The sequence below is a fragment of the Alligator sinensis genome, unplaced genomic scaffold, assembly GCF_000455745.1.
Source record: "Alligator sinensis unplaced genomic scaffold, ASM45574v1 scaffold1139_1, whole genome shotgun sequence".
NCBI classification, from domain to species: domain Eukaryota; kingdom Metazoa; phylum Chordata; order Crocodylia; family Alligatoridae; genus Alligator; species Alligator sinensis.
In genome coordinates, this window is record NW_005842413.1 from 474,373 (window position 1) to 488,899 (window position 14,527).

A 14,527-nucleotide genomic window follows, 5' to 3' on the forward strand; every position below is an offset into this window, starting at 1 on the left:
CCCTTCAAGTGTGTCCACCTCGCTCCACATCTTAGTGTCATCAGCAAACTTGGACAGCGTGCTTTCCGCCCCCTCGTCCAAGTCGCTGATGAAGATGTTAAACAGTGCGGGCCCGAGGACCGAGCCCTGGGGTACCCCACTGCTCACATCTCGCCAGGTTGAGTACAACCTGTCCACCACTACTCTCCGGGTGCGCCCCATCAGCCAATTTTTTACCCATCCGACTGTGCAGGCATCAATGCCACAGTCGCTTAATTTATTGATGAGGATGGGGTGAGAGACAGTGTCAAAGGCCTTCTTATAGTCTAGAAAGACTGTGTCCACGGCGACACCATCATCCAAGGATTTAGTTACTTGGTTGTAAAAGGCAATCAGGTTGGTCAGGCAGGACCTGCCTTTGATGAACCCATGCTGAATTGCCCCTGAGCATGATCTCCCCTGCAGGCCCCCCACAGGTGTGCTCCTGGTAAATATATAGCAGATGACTCATGGTAAAAAAAACAGACCATATGGAAATTTTGTTTACAATTTTTTTAAAGGGAGCACACATTTTTTTTCTCAGGATTGGAGCTCCATATTTTGTAAGCACTATATATTTTATTTTTTCACACTTTTATTTTTTTTTTGTCTGTGGAGCAGAAGAATAATACTTAAATTCAGAATAAAGTCCTAATTGATGCATAAAATGGGTTATTCTTAACAAAATACTCCCCATTACTAATAATATTCATTTTTGTGCCCTGTGTTTCTGACTTTTACTAGTTATTTTAAATTAAAAAAGCAACTTTAGAATCATAGAAAATTAGGGTTGGAAGGGACCTCAGGAGATGTAGTCCAACCCTCTGCTCAAAGCAGGACCATCCCCAACTACATTATCCCACTCAAGGCCCTGTCCAGCCAGGTCTTAAAAACCTCCAAGGACGGAGTTTCCACCACCTCTCTGGATAACCTGTTGCTTGACTGCTCTTCTAGTGAGAGAATTTTTTCCTACTATCTAACTTAAACTTCCCTTGCTGCAACTCAAGACCATTGTTCCTTGTTCTGTCATCTGCCACCACTGAGAATAGTCTAGCTCTATCCTCTTTTGAACCTCCCTTCAGGTAGTTGAGGGCTTTTACTAAATCCCTCTCTGTCTTCTCTTCTCCACACTAAATAAGCCCGGTTCCCTCAGCTTCTCCTAAGAAGTCATGTTCTGCACACCCCCCCCGTGTGCGCCCCCCCCCCCCCCCCCCCCAACCCTTTTTATTGCCTTCTTCTGGACTCTCTCCAATTTGTCTCCAACTCTTCAATTTGTCTGCTTTGAAAGACAAATGATATAATGTTCATTCTTTAAGTAATGCTTTCTGAAGAACAGGTTCTTCATCCCTTGTTCATCTTGCTTGCTTGCCAACATTTAAATGTTCTTTTCCTGATTTAGTTTATATAGTAAGTAGGGGACATGGAGACTATATACGAGTGTGTGCCCATGAAAGTATTTGCATACTTGGAACACTTTTTAAACAAAATTAAAGCTAGGATATGAGCAGAAGGGTGCACTGGCAAAGCCCAAAGTTGGTATTAACAAATTGCAAAGCTATTTTCTTGAATTCTAACTTGAATTCTAATATTATAAAAGCCTAAGTCTCTGTCTTCGCACTCAGATTGGCTGACGGAAACAGCCAGAGTGCTCCAAGCATGGGGGAGTGCCCCGTGATTCTGAAGCTGTGTTAAGGACTGGACAGCAGCGCTGGCCTTAGCTCCCCCACCTCGCTTCCTGTGGCAGGGAGAGGGGAGTGGGCCCAGACCCCAAGCAGCAGAAGAGGGGCAAACTGAGGCGCTCTGGGTTAGAATGCAAGGGGGTTGTGGGGAAAAGGGCTTGACAGTGGGCGTCTATTACAGACCGCCTCACCAAGGGGATGATGAGCTGGACCTGGAATTTTCAGGTCAGCTCACGGAGGCTGTAAGGACAAGGGATGTGGTTGTCATGGGTGACCTTAGCTACCCAGACTGGGAGGATCAGTCAGCCAGGTCTGAATGCTCACGTAGGTTTTTATCCTTCATAAAGGACCTCCACCTAACCCAGGAGGTACACAATGCCATCAGAGGAAATGCCTTGATGGACTTGGTCCTTGCCAAGGCTATGACCTGGTGAGGGATCTGCGGGTGCTTGACTAACTAGGCGTTAGTGACCATCGTCTGCTGAAATTTACTATCTGGTGCAGGATGGTGAAAGCAAGCAGTAAGGCAAAAGTCCTTGACTTCAGGAGGGCCAACTTCAATGAGCTAAGGAGATTAGTAAGAGAGACATTGGGGACTCGGAGCCTCAGTGAGATGGGAGTCCGGGACGGGTGGTTGTTCCTTAAAGAGGTGATCCTCCAAGCTCAGAGGGAGTCAGTCCCAACACGAACCAAAGCGGGCAAGAGTGCTAAAAAGCCTCCTTGGCTCAGTAAAGACATCCAGGAGGGCCTGAGGGCAAAAAAGGTGGCATACAATCAGTGGAAGCAAGGGGCTATCACCAAGGAGGATTACACCTACATTGCTTGTGATTGCAGGGAGGCGGTTAGGAAGGCCAAGGCAGAGATGGAATTAGGGTTAGCAACCATAATTAAGGTAACAAAAAGTCCTTTTTCAAATACATAGGGAGTAAGAAGAAGGCACCAAGTAACGTGGGTCCCCTGCAGGCCAGGCTTGGCAATCTGGTGACTGCAGCAAAGGAAAAAGAGCTGGTCTCTTCAATGAGTTGTTTGCCTCCATATTTCTAAGCAGGGACCAGTACAACTGCCCCGCTAGGATTATGGAGAGGCTCAGGGGACACGACGCCATGCCTAGGATCAGGGACGATCTAGTTAGGGAACTTTTAGAGGGGCTGGATGTGTATAAATCAGCAGGTCCGGATGCTCTTCGTCCAAGTGTAACTGAGGTCATAGCAGGGCCCCTGGCATAGCTGTATGAGCGCTCGTGGTGCTCTGGCCAGGTCCCAGAGGACTGGAAAAGGGCCAATGTGGTCCCCACTTACAAGAAGGGGAGAAAGGAGGACCCAGGTAACTATAGGCCAGTCAGTTTCACCTTGGTCCTTGGGAAGACCTTTGAGAAAATTATCAATGAGCACATCTGTGGGGGTCCAGCATGGGAGGTAATGCTCAGGAGCAACCAACACGGGTTCATTGCAGGCAGATCCTGCCTGACTAACCTTGTTTCCTTTTACAGCCAGGTCACAAAGTCCTTGGATGCGGGCGTTGAGGTGGATATCGTCTACCTGGACTTCAAGAAGGCCTTTGACACTGTTTCTCGCCCCATTCTCATAAAAAAACACAAAAAACAACTAGGTGACTGTGGCATTGATGCCTGCACAGTCAGATGGGTGGCAAATTGGCTCGATGGTTGTACCCAGAGAGTGGTGGTGGACAGGTCGTATTCGACCTGGAGGGATGTGGGCAGTGGAGTTCCCCAGGGCTTGGTCCTCGGGCCTGTGATATTCAACATCTTTATCAGCGACTTGGAGGTGGGCATGTAAAACACTTTGTCCAAATTCACTGATGACACAAAGATGTGGGGAGAAGTGGGCACACTGGAGGGGAGGGACAGAATCCAGCTAGATCTAGACAGGTTACAGAGGTGGGTGGATGAGAATAGGACGGAATTCAATGCAGACAAGTGCAAGGTGCTGCATCTAGGGAGCAGGAACCTGCAACATAACTATAGGCTGGGGAGCACACTACTCAACATCACAGTGGCTGAAAGGGATCTTGGCGTCGTTGTTGACTCCAGGATGGACATGAGCCACCAATGTGAGGAAGCGGTCAATAAGGCTAACTGCACCTTGTTGTGTATCTACAGATGTATCACAAGCAGGTCCAGGGAGGTGATCCTTCCCCTCTATGTGGCGCTAGTCAGGCCACAGTTGGAGTACTGCATCCAGTTGTGGGTGCTGCACTTCAAGAGGGATGTGGCTAATCTTGAGAGGGTCCAGAGGAGGGCCATTCGCATGGTCAGGGGGCAGCAGGCCAGGCCCTATGAAGATAGATTAAAGGGCCTGAATCTGTTCAGCCTCCACGAGAGAAGACTGAGAGGGGATCTGGTGGCTGTCTATAAACTCACTGGGGGGACCAGCGGAAAATAGGTGCGGCTCTGTTCCCCTGGGCGCCATCCGGGATAACAAGGAATAACAGCCACAAATTGATTGAGAGCAGGTTCGGGCTTGGTATCAGGAGGCTGTTACTTTATGGTCAGGGCTTCCAGGCTCTGGAATGGGCTCCCAAGGGAGGTGGTGCTCTCCCCTACCTTGGGAGTCATTAAGAGGAAGTTGGATAGATATCTGGCTAGGGTATTATGATCCCAGCACTCTTCCCTACCCAGGGCAGGGGGTCGGACTTGATGATCTGTTCAGGTCCCTTCCGACCCTAGAAACTATGAGGTAAAGGGGGAGAAGGCCCAGATGGGATGAGCACAGGGCTCCATCCCTGCCTGCTCCCCCCTGTCATTCTTGATGGGCAATTGGCTAGTCTTTTAATATAACAACTCAGGTAATATGTTAATTAAAAAATGTGTTCATTTTTTATGTTCTGTTTTTGTAGTGCTTCACAGTGTATCCAGTTACAGAATACAAAGCTACTTAGTATGCTACTGGATAGAATAAAAATAACTTGAGTGCTCACTTCCAAAATGACAGTGTTTTCAAGAAACAAGTGTTCTCTAGTTTGGTATAGAAACACCCTCTTGCAGTGTGAGAAATTTGTAAACCATTTATAACCCAGGGGTTATAAAAACATAATCTGAATGTTTTTTAAACTAGCGGGGTTTGTTTGTTTTTTTACATTGAGAGGTTTTTGTTTTTTGTGTTTTTACAGGCTGTAAGAACAGGAATGTGTTTAGATCCATGTTAAATCTTTGCAGCATTTCATTTTATTTATACTTTTTGTAAAAGCTCCATCTAGTGGGCTTTATAAAAATTCATTAAAAAAAAATCATTTTCTTCCCATCTCATTAATACCAGTGCTAAACTGTTTGCTTCTCATGCTCCTGAAGCAGCAATCACAATAATTATTTGGGTGTTCTAATGGTTATTCTACCGGAAAACCACATTTTCTAAGTGGCGATGCATCTGTCATTCTCTTGTTGGAAGGAAGGGAATGAAAGTGGAGTTGAATGACCTTGCCTGTCTATAAAGAAAGTGTCTATAGAACCTGGGTAGTCTCAACATATCTTGAAAGTGGTGTGACCTGGTTTCAGCTTAGTCTTTGGCAGAAGCCAGTCCCTTGACAAAGCACTATCCCTTGCATGGAGGAGGTGATTACTTCCTCTGTGATACAAAGTATTATGGATGAAAGCTGTATACTTGACAGGGTCCCAGACTTTGGATGCTGAGGAATGCTATATTAAATTGAGCTTGAAATTTGAAAGGTTACAGCTATTTGAGCTCAAGTTAGTGTATCCTTGGTAACACCCAGGCTGCAAATGCTAGGTGTCCTTGTAAAGTTAATCTAGCAGTAATGGGGTATACATGGCAGTGGCTAGGTGCTCACTTTCTGAAAGGAAGAATGATAAGAATAATCTCTTGGCCCCTATATTTTGGGGGAAAACAAAATCCTTGTCCATTTCACTTATCTGGAAATCGAGAACAAAGGCAAAACCACCCAAGAGTTTATACATTTTTGATCATGATAAGGATGAGAAATGGAGGAGTTGTATACCTTCTTTTCCTGGCACAAAAAGAGTGTACAGCCATTCAAGGGATTTCTTGTGGAAGAGAACCGGCTTTTCAAGAAGTTAGATTGGTTACCTATGAGGAAAAACTCCCTCCTGTTGATCTAACTTGAACAGCTGTCTGCTTCTCTTAGGTATGAAAGACACCCAGTATCCCATAGTCTTCTGCTCTCCATCCCTCCTCCTAATGGAAAGGGAGGACAGGAGGGAGAGTACTAGCTCCCTGAAAACTCACCCAGGTACAAGCTATCAGGGAGTGCTGTGGAGACCTGCATGGGAATTTTTTTCCCCTTTCCCACCAGTTGGCTCATCAGTGGGAGGTAGAGGCATTTGTCTGAGGCAGAGACCCCCTCTCGTCCCTCTTGGTTGCTACTGGGGCAATTAGCCCCATGTGGCTCTCTGATTGACCTAGAGGAGTGCTCTAGGTAGCAGGCAGCTGTGTCATGTTGGAAGAATGGTCCTGCTTCTACCAGGCGCCTCCATTTCCACCCAGAGAAGTGCAAGGAGTGGGGGCTATTTTCTTGCTGGGGCAGGCAGGAGCGTTCCTGCCCAGGAGAATGGCCAGTTGATTGGCAGGATGGGGGGCATTCTTTAGGGCAGTGGTTCTCAACCTATTTGCTATAGTGGGCCACACTTGCAGCTCTCAATGTGTTATGCGGCCTGCACCCACACAACTTACTTCCTATGTATCCATTAAAAAATGTTTTGTATCTGTTATCTAACAGTAATGCAGTACAAATCAATATTCTGTAATACCTCTCATTTCTACATTGTCAATTGTCTTTATTTTTTTTTTTAACAGGATATCACATGGGCCACAGCAGTGTGGTTCTTGGTTCTCATGCAGGCCTCGTGTTAAGAATCACTGCACTAGGACCTGAAATACTCATGGGCCTGTCTCTGGCAGCTGCTGCTTTTCAGGGGCTGACAATTGCCAAATGACAATCTGTCCCCTTTGCAAGCAAGCTGTCAATTAATGGCCCTAAAAGCAGGGGTTAGCCCAGAGAACTCCTCCTGGCTGGAGATCTCACCTGTGTAGCTCCCCAGCTAGGGGCTGGGTTGCATGTATGTTCCAGTTCCCAGGCTGTTTTTTCTAGTGGTAAGAACCAGTAGAAATGAACGCCTGGCTGGGGCCTTTTGACAGCTCTCCAGAGGGTTCCTGTTTACCAGGCATTAATCTCTACTTTGCCCATGTTGGTCCCAAGACTAGTTCTTTATATTGCTTATTTAAAATGTTGGTAAATCAAAGGAGTGGCTCTGTACTTGACGCAAAGAATTAGGACTGAAGGTCTGATGACATCTTAGTCCATATTATATTTATTATTCTTTTAGTGTCTTCACATTTTGGAGTACTATTAACTATTCATTGAACTCTAATGTCCATCATTACCTGCAGCACAGGAGGTCAGATATTCTGATTTATATGCACATGAGGGCAGAGTTTCTTTTGGTTTTGGGGAAAAAGTTTCTCTAGCCCTCATGAAGAATTCAGAATTGCCATCATGGATACACACTATACTGAGGAGAATAACGATAAAAGAACTATTGAAAAGAAGAAACTATACCCCTGGCTCAAACTCCTTTGAATTCTGACAAATTCTAATTATTTTAGTTTTCTCATTCTTCCAGTTTCTGGGATGAGATAGTAGAGCCATCTGGCTTTCTCAGGTCTCCCTGACCTTGGCCTATTTGAGTTCAGACCTGGATTTATTTGGAGACTGCACTGATTGTGTTAGGTGAAGTAGTCTTTTGATGGTTGATCCTTTTTGAACTTCTATTGGTCTGAATGATGTAGGCATGTGTTTGTGTCTTAGCAGTTCTAAAAAAAGATTTACATTTCTAGCCTGCCTTTTATTTAACAAACACAAGGACCACTGCAAGAGGTATTAAGAAAAATATGGGCTTCAATATTCTTGGAAGAAAGAACTTATAACCTTTAGCTTCCTGCATCTTAATTATTTTTTCAGTGCACTTAAAACTGTCTTATCTGATCCAGCTATCTCTTGTGATACTTGTAGCTGAACTGTTTGAACTGGTACCTCCTCAGTAGGATATAAATGAGTGGTTGATGGACTTGGTATTGTAAGAGCTTGATCCTTTATTTGGAACTTGCTTCAAGATTTGGTCAAGCTAGAGTCAAAGTCTGAGGGAGAGGTCAGCAGCATCCATTTTTTTTTTCTTCCAAACTCCTGAGAAGGGAATGGGGGTAAGAAGGACATGTGTATCGTGCATTGAGAATGGTATTAGCTGTTTTATTTAATAATCAAGGAATAATGGGTTGAAGATTCATAGAAGTAGGGTCGGAATTGACCTTGTAGATCATCGAGTCCCACCCCCCTGCCCTGAGCAGGAGAGAAAACCGGGCTCAAATGACCCCAGCCAGGTAGACGTCAAGCCTCCTCTTAAAGACCTCCAGGGTAGGAGCCATCACCAGTTCCCTTGGAAGTTGGTCTAGATCCTAGCCGCCCTGACTGTGAAGTAGTGCCTTTGGATGTCTAGTCTAAACCTACTCTTTAACAATTTGTGGCCGTTATTCCTTGTTACCCCAGGGGGTGCTAGGGGGAACAGGGTCTCTCCCAAACCCTGCTGGTCCCCCCTGGTGAGTTTATAGATGGCTACCAGGTCCCCCCTCAGCCTTCTCCTGCGAAGGCTGAACAGGTTAAGATCCCGTAGCCTTTCTTTGTAGGGTCTGCCCTGCTGTCCCCAGATCATGTGGGTGGCCCTCCTCTGGACCCTCTCAATGCTGTCCATATCCCTCCTGAAGTGCAGCACCCAGAACTGAACACAGTACTCCAGCTGTGGCCTGACCAGTGTCGCTCAGAGGGGGAGGATCACCTACTTGGCCCTGCTTGTCGTGCATCCACAGATGCATCTCAAGGTACGGTTAGCCCTACTGACTGTGACCTCGCATTGTCGGCCCATGTTCATCTTGGAGTCACTAATGACTCCAAGATCTCTTTCTGTCACCATGCTCTCGAGAAGGGAGTTTCCCAGCTTATAAGTGTGCTGCTGGTTCCTACTACCCAAGTGCAGCACCCTGCACTTGTCAGTATTGAAACCCATCCTATTTTCGTTAGCCCACCCTGTTGAGGTCCTGCTGTAATCTGTTCTTCCCTACTAGCGTGCCCACTTCACCCCAAATCTTGGTAGCATCAGCAAATTTAAACAAGCTGCTTTTTACCCCATCGTCCAAGTCACTAATAAAGAAATTGAACAGTGTGGGCCCAAGGACCGAGCCCTGGGGGACTCCACTGCCCACTTCCCTCCAGGTCGAAAAAGACCCGTCCACCACTACCCTCTGAGTATGACCCTTCAGCCATCTGACTGTGTAGGCATCAATGCCAGTCACCTAGTTTTTTGATGAGAATGGGTGGGAGACGGTATCAAAGGCCTTTGCTGAAGTCCAGAAAGACTACGTCCACCGCAACACCTGCGTCCAATTCTTTTGTGACCTGATTGTAGAAGGCAATCAGGTTGGTCTGACAGGACCTGCCCCTAATGAAATCATGCTGGTTGCCCTTGAGCATCATCCCTGCTGCTGGCCCATCACAGATGTGCTCCTTGAGACCATGTTGGCTTTCTTCCAGTCATCTGGCACCTGGCCAGAGCACCACGAGCGCTCGTAAAGCCGTGCCAGGGGCCCCTCGATAACCCCTGCCAATTCCCTCAACACCCTGCGGTGAAGAGCATCTGGACCTGCTGATCTGAACATGTCCAGCCCCTCCAGAAGCTCTCTAACCCGGTCCTCCCACCCTGACCATAGGCCTGGCGGCGTTTCTTCTGAGTCCGTCTGGAATCTTCATCAGGGAGTCCTGGTCCCTGCACAAGAAAATGGAGGCGAAGAATTTGTTAAAGAGGTCTGCTTTCTCCTCTGGTGCAACCACCAGATTGCCAAGCATATCCTGCAGAGACCCCACATTACCCGGTGCCTTCTTCATTCTCCCTATATATTTAAAAAAGGACTTTTTATTATCTTTGATCCTTGATGCTAGCCCTAGCTCTGTATCTACCGTAACTTTTCTAACAGCCCCACTACAGACCCGAGCGGTGGAGGTATACTCCTCTTTAGTGATAGCCCCTCCCTTCCACCTGTATTTTGGCAATCAGGCATTCGCAAATGCCCTTGGTGAGCCAGGGGGGCTTTTGGGCACTCACCCCCCCTTGCTTCTTGTTGGGATTGTCACCCCTTGGGCGCTGAGTATAGTCTCCTTAAGAATTCTGTTAATTTTAAAATGAATCATAGATGCATAAGGAAAAAAAAGTCTGGCAGTTAGACTACTTGGACTGTTACTACATTCAGCCAGGCTTTTAAAAAGTCATATTAAAATACATGACTCCTAAGTGGACTCCTAAGTATCTCCTGGCAGATGAAGTACTGCTTTGCATACTCTTGGCATGTCAAAACAACAAAAAGGATCTGAGGCCAAAGTCCATTTTAAATATCTATTTGATGTTTTGGCTTGCAGATAACACCCAACTTTGGTCTACATTTTAGCTAATTTGGCTTGTCTGAATTGGATTGCTTTTCTACATGCAATCTCCAGTCCAATGCTATGATAGTTACTTATCCTCGGTGCAGCTGAGTATATCATTTTAACACTTAATACCAATGGCCTTATTGTTTCCAATCAAATCCTTTTTTGCAGCTAACTAGAGAATCAGTCTGAAGCAGCTGGTCAGTGTGCATAACAAATAAGAGTGTAATTCTAAGATATCATACTATATTTAAGCCCAGGTTGATTGTTATGTTTTGTGACTAGAACAGTCCAGTTATAGCTCATTAGAACTTTAAAAAACGAAGGGGGTTGAATTCTTTCATACCTGTGAAAAGTGGCTCCGGGCAAGGGAATATGAGGTTTTTCTTACAGAGTTTCTGTCACTCTTTTGTAATGGGAACTAGTTTTGTCCTCTTCAGCCCCCTGTACATTTGGAAAAAAAAAAAAAAATGCACCTTAAAAAAAAAATGCAGACTTAGTTGCAGTCCAGGATAAGCCTAGGACAGTCTTCAGTGAGAAGAATTCCAAACCAGCTTTGAAAACTTGTGAGCCCTCTGACCCCTTGTTCTCATCTTCTTATAGTGTAATTCCCACTGAATGTGGGTGCTTTGGTGCAAGTGGAGAATTAAAAATGTTAATCTGAGGAAAAAGGTAATGTAGTCTGTAGGGTGCCTAAGGAAATGGTGTGCGCACTTTTTTGGTCACACAATCCCCTTATGCCCTTAATCACAAATCTGTAGGGTGCTGTCTGTCAGGACTAGAGGAAGAGAAATTGTCATAGAGGATGTCTTGGTTTTTTTTTTTGGGGGGGGGGGGGTTAATTCCTTGTTTTCTGTCACGGAGGATATTATTTCCTCCATGTGCAGATTCTAGTCATGATGATTAGATGATAAAATATGTGTATATTCTTCACTCCCCCTGTTTTTAAACCCAGAGCTGCTGGCGACTCTTCTGTAATGTGCAGTCTGGAATAAAAGGTATTGCATGCATGGCCTCAGGATATAATTTGAGTAAAATGGGTTTTCCTTTATAAGACTAGCAGTCCACTCAGAGTCTAAGTGATGGACTTAAAAAAATACTATTGGCCTAATACAAGCTATTGGAACAAAGAAGTGGAAGAGTAAATCTTATATAAATTTGCTATTTTATGCTGTTCTTTACAAAGTATAAATTGTAGATCTTTATATAATCAGATTTAATTTTGCTGTGTAAAAATATATTAACAGTACTAATATTGTCACTTAAAATGGCCTCTGTCACATTGTATCAAGCCAGGCTGCAAGTAGGTAATCCCTGAAGCAACTATGCTTCTCGCTCAAATGGTGATTTTTCTTTAGAAAGTGCTTAACCTATTTTGTGTTGTGGCATTTTCCCCCCATAGTAAAATAGTTTGATTTGAATTTAGCATACCTAAAAAGATGGCTGAGAGGCTCACAAATTATCTTGACTTGTTGTTCAAGTGCTTTAATCTCATATTTGAGAGAGTTCATGTTCTAGTATTTCTTGCAGAGTCCTAATAGGTTTTTCCCAGTGATGGCAAAATACTCTCCAGGTGTCTGCTTATCTGAAGATATTTGCATTTTGAGATCTCCATATCTAGTATTCTCTAACAGTTTCTCAGTAAAGCTGGAGAGAGAGATGTACTGGGGGGGAAGGAGAGGGGGAGGTGGGGGAGAGGAAAAGCTGTGAACAGAGAGACTGTTCCTTCTAGTCTGGGTTGCCTGAAATCATAGGAAATTAGGATTGGAAAGAACCCCAGGAGGTCATCTTGTCCAATCCCCTGCTCAAAGCAGGACCACCGCCAACTAGATCATCCCAGCCAAGGCTTTGTCTGGCTGAGTCTTAAAAACCTCTTAGGTTAAAGATTCCACAAACTCTGTGTAGCCTCTTCCAACGTTTAACAATCCTTCTAGTGACAGAGTTTTTCCTAATATCTAATCTAAATTTCTGTCATCTGCTGCCACTGTGAGCAGTGTAACTCGTGCGTGCAATTATTTGGGCTAAGGGCCACATGGGTGGGGTTCTGTTGAGCTGTTATGGGCCAGGTCAGCACCCAGTCTCCCTTCTCCTCCCCACTGGTGCAACAACACAGCAAAACTTCCTAAGTGGCTCGGCTCTGCTCTGCTCTTGGCTGGGCAGCTGGGATGGGGCGGTGGGTGGATGGGGAGTGGCATCTGGGAGTGGGATGGGCAGGCAGGGCTAGAGCTGGGGGGCAGAGCTTTAATCTACTGCCTGCACGCCCCTGTGATGGGTGCTGGTTCTGTGGGCAGGGGCATGCGGGGAGTAAATTGCAGCTATGCCCTGGGCCCTAGCCTCGCACTGTCACCACTCTGTGATCCTGGGGTTTCCTGCCCGCAGAACCTGCACCCGTGGCAGGGCTGTGCAGGCAGCGAATTGCAGCTCTGCCCCAGCTCCTGGCCCTGGCCCCATGCTGTCACCTCCCTGTGATTCCAGCCTCGCCTGTCCATCCCCAGTCCTGAACACCGTCTGCAGACCCATCCCATCTGCTCAGCCATGCGTCCTGCCTGCTCAAGTCCTGCCCCTGCCAATGGGTGCAGGGTAGAAGGGCCGGGGTGCATGGGCAGTGGGGCTAGGTCTGGCAGTGGCAGCTGGAACAAGCCATCACTGCTGAGAAGCAAGTCCAGCTGCTCTGCTGCCTCAGCCCTGCTGCATGCCTGGGGATAGCAGGATGTGCCACATACGCCACAGCTTGGGCTGCTCCCTGTGCTTGGGCTGGGCAGGACTGAGGGGACCCCTGTGGGCTGGACAAAATTGCTTGGCAGCCCACCCCTGGTTTAGCTCTTTGTAACCACCCTTCACAGGTAGTTGAAGGCTGCTGTTAAATCCCACCCTGCCCCAGTCTTGTCTTCTCCAGACTAAATAAGCCCAATTCCCTCAGCCGCTCCTCATAAATCATGTTCCTCAGCCCTCTAACCATTTTCATTGCCCTCCACTGGTCTCTCTCTGGTTTGTCCACCCTCTTTCTGTAGTGGGGGGTCCAAAAACTGGACACACTACTCCAGATGTGGCCTCATCAGTGCTGAATAGAGGGACATAATCACTTCCCTCAATCTGCTGGCAACACTCTTGCCTACTACCTCCTCCTCAAGTGAATTAACAAATAAACAAATGTTTTAGTTACTCATCTTGTAGCTATTACTTTACCAAGTTTTTTTTTGCAGCTTTCTTCCTTAATAGACTGTTGAGAGAATGTTTACTGTATTAAGTCTCAGTAAAAAATTCTTAAGAGCATATGCTGTGGGCGAGGGGCATTTTAGGTACCTCTCTCTAAATAAGCATACAGACATCACTATGCCCTCTGCAAGAGACTGAAATATTTTTGTACCAGTTCTTGGATTGTTGGTGGGTAGTATTCATGCTGGAAGGATCCAAACAGCAAGGATCTCCACAGATAATACACCAACTTAAGACAACTTGGCTTACTTGGAAGAAAGACTTCTATCTCTATGAACGCATATCTCAAATTACCATTTTTCATTCCATCCAGGAAGAGCACACACCAACTGCTGAAACTTCCTTAGCCTGACAAAGGGTTTTTGAACTCAAAAGCTTGCTTAATAATTATTTTCCAACTATTTGGGTTGGTCTAATAAAATATATCAGATTCACCCAAGAAACCTTGTCTGCCTAGGTCCTTAGACCAACACGGCTACACCCTACACCCCTGTCTCAAATTACCAGGTACTTTTGTGATATGGTAGCTTCACTTGCAATTTATCAGACTTCATAGAGAAATTTCTGCAAGAACACTGGGAGGAGCTGTAGTCCATTATCTAGTAGCATGGACGCTTCTACAGGCTGTTGGTTGCTTGTGCTGCAGTAGGATGCTCAGTAGCCTTTGTATAGTTGTGGAAAAAAGGAAGGGCAATTTCAGATTTTGTCACTAGTTGTAGCTTCAAACAACACCTGCTGCTCAGGATTTATTTCTTGGGGGTGGAAGTTCAGATGTTTCAGTAATAGAGCAAGAAAATATTCATGACACTTTAAGTGGATGGTAAATCTGTCATGGATGAGATTTAATTAGACCTCTACTCCATGTGTCTTTATATAATAAATAAAGCCCTAGAACCTGCTGGCTTGTTCTTACTGAAATACTGTATTGTGCACTTCAATTTTTCAGATGCCAGGGCCAGACATTACACATAAACCAGTTTAAGCAATCAGAAGCTGGTTTAAACCTGTAACAGAACAAATGTTCAGTGCATATAAACCAGTTTCAAAATGGCTGAAACCGGTTTGAGATAAACCTGGTTGAATGTAGTATGAGACCTAACTAATTTGGCTCAAACCAGTTTATGCGATGTCTGTCTTAGACCCTTTGCTGGTTT

At 45.7% G+C, this 14,527-nt stretch overlaps 1 protein-coding gene and 1 long non-coding RNA gene across 2 annotated transcripts in view; one reads left to right on the forward strand and one right to left on the reverse strand.

Annotated features, from left to right (window-relative positions):
• The window catches only part of MACROD2 (MACRO domain containing 2), a gene marked incomplete at its 3' end in the record, with an annotated part of 924,419 nt that overhangs the window by 38,042 nt on the left and 871,850 nt on the right, over nt 1-14,527 (forward strand). The gene's annotated exons all lie outside the window — the stretch shown is intronic.
• LOC112551311 overlaps nt 9,307-14,527 on the reverse strand; it is a 6,180-nt gene continuing 959 nt past the window's right edge. The window contains exons 2-3 of the long non-coding RNA XR_003095600.1: nt 10,504-10,601; nt 9,307-9,501 (exon numbers count right to left, since the gene is read on the reverse strand). This is a non-coding gene — a long non-coding RNA (uncharacterized LOC112551311). The remainder of the gene's footprint in view (nt 9,502-10,503; nt 10,602-14,527) is intronic.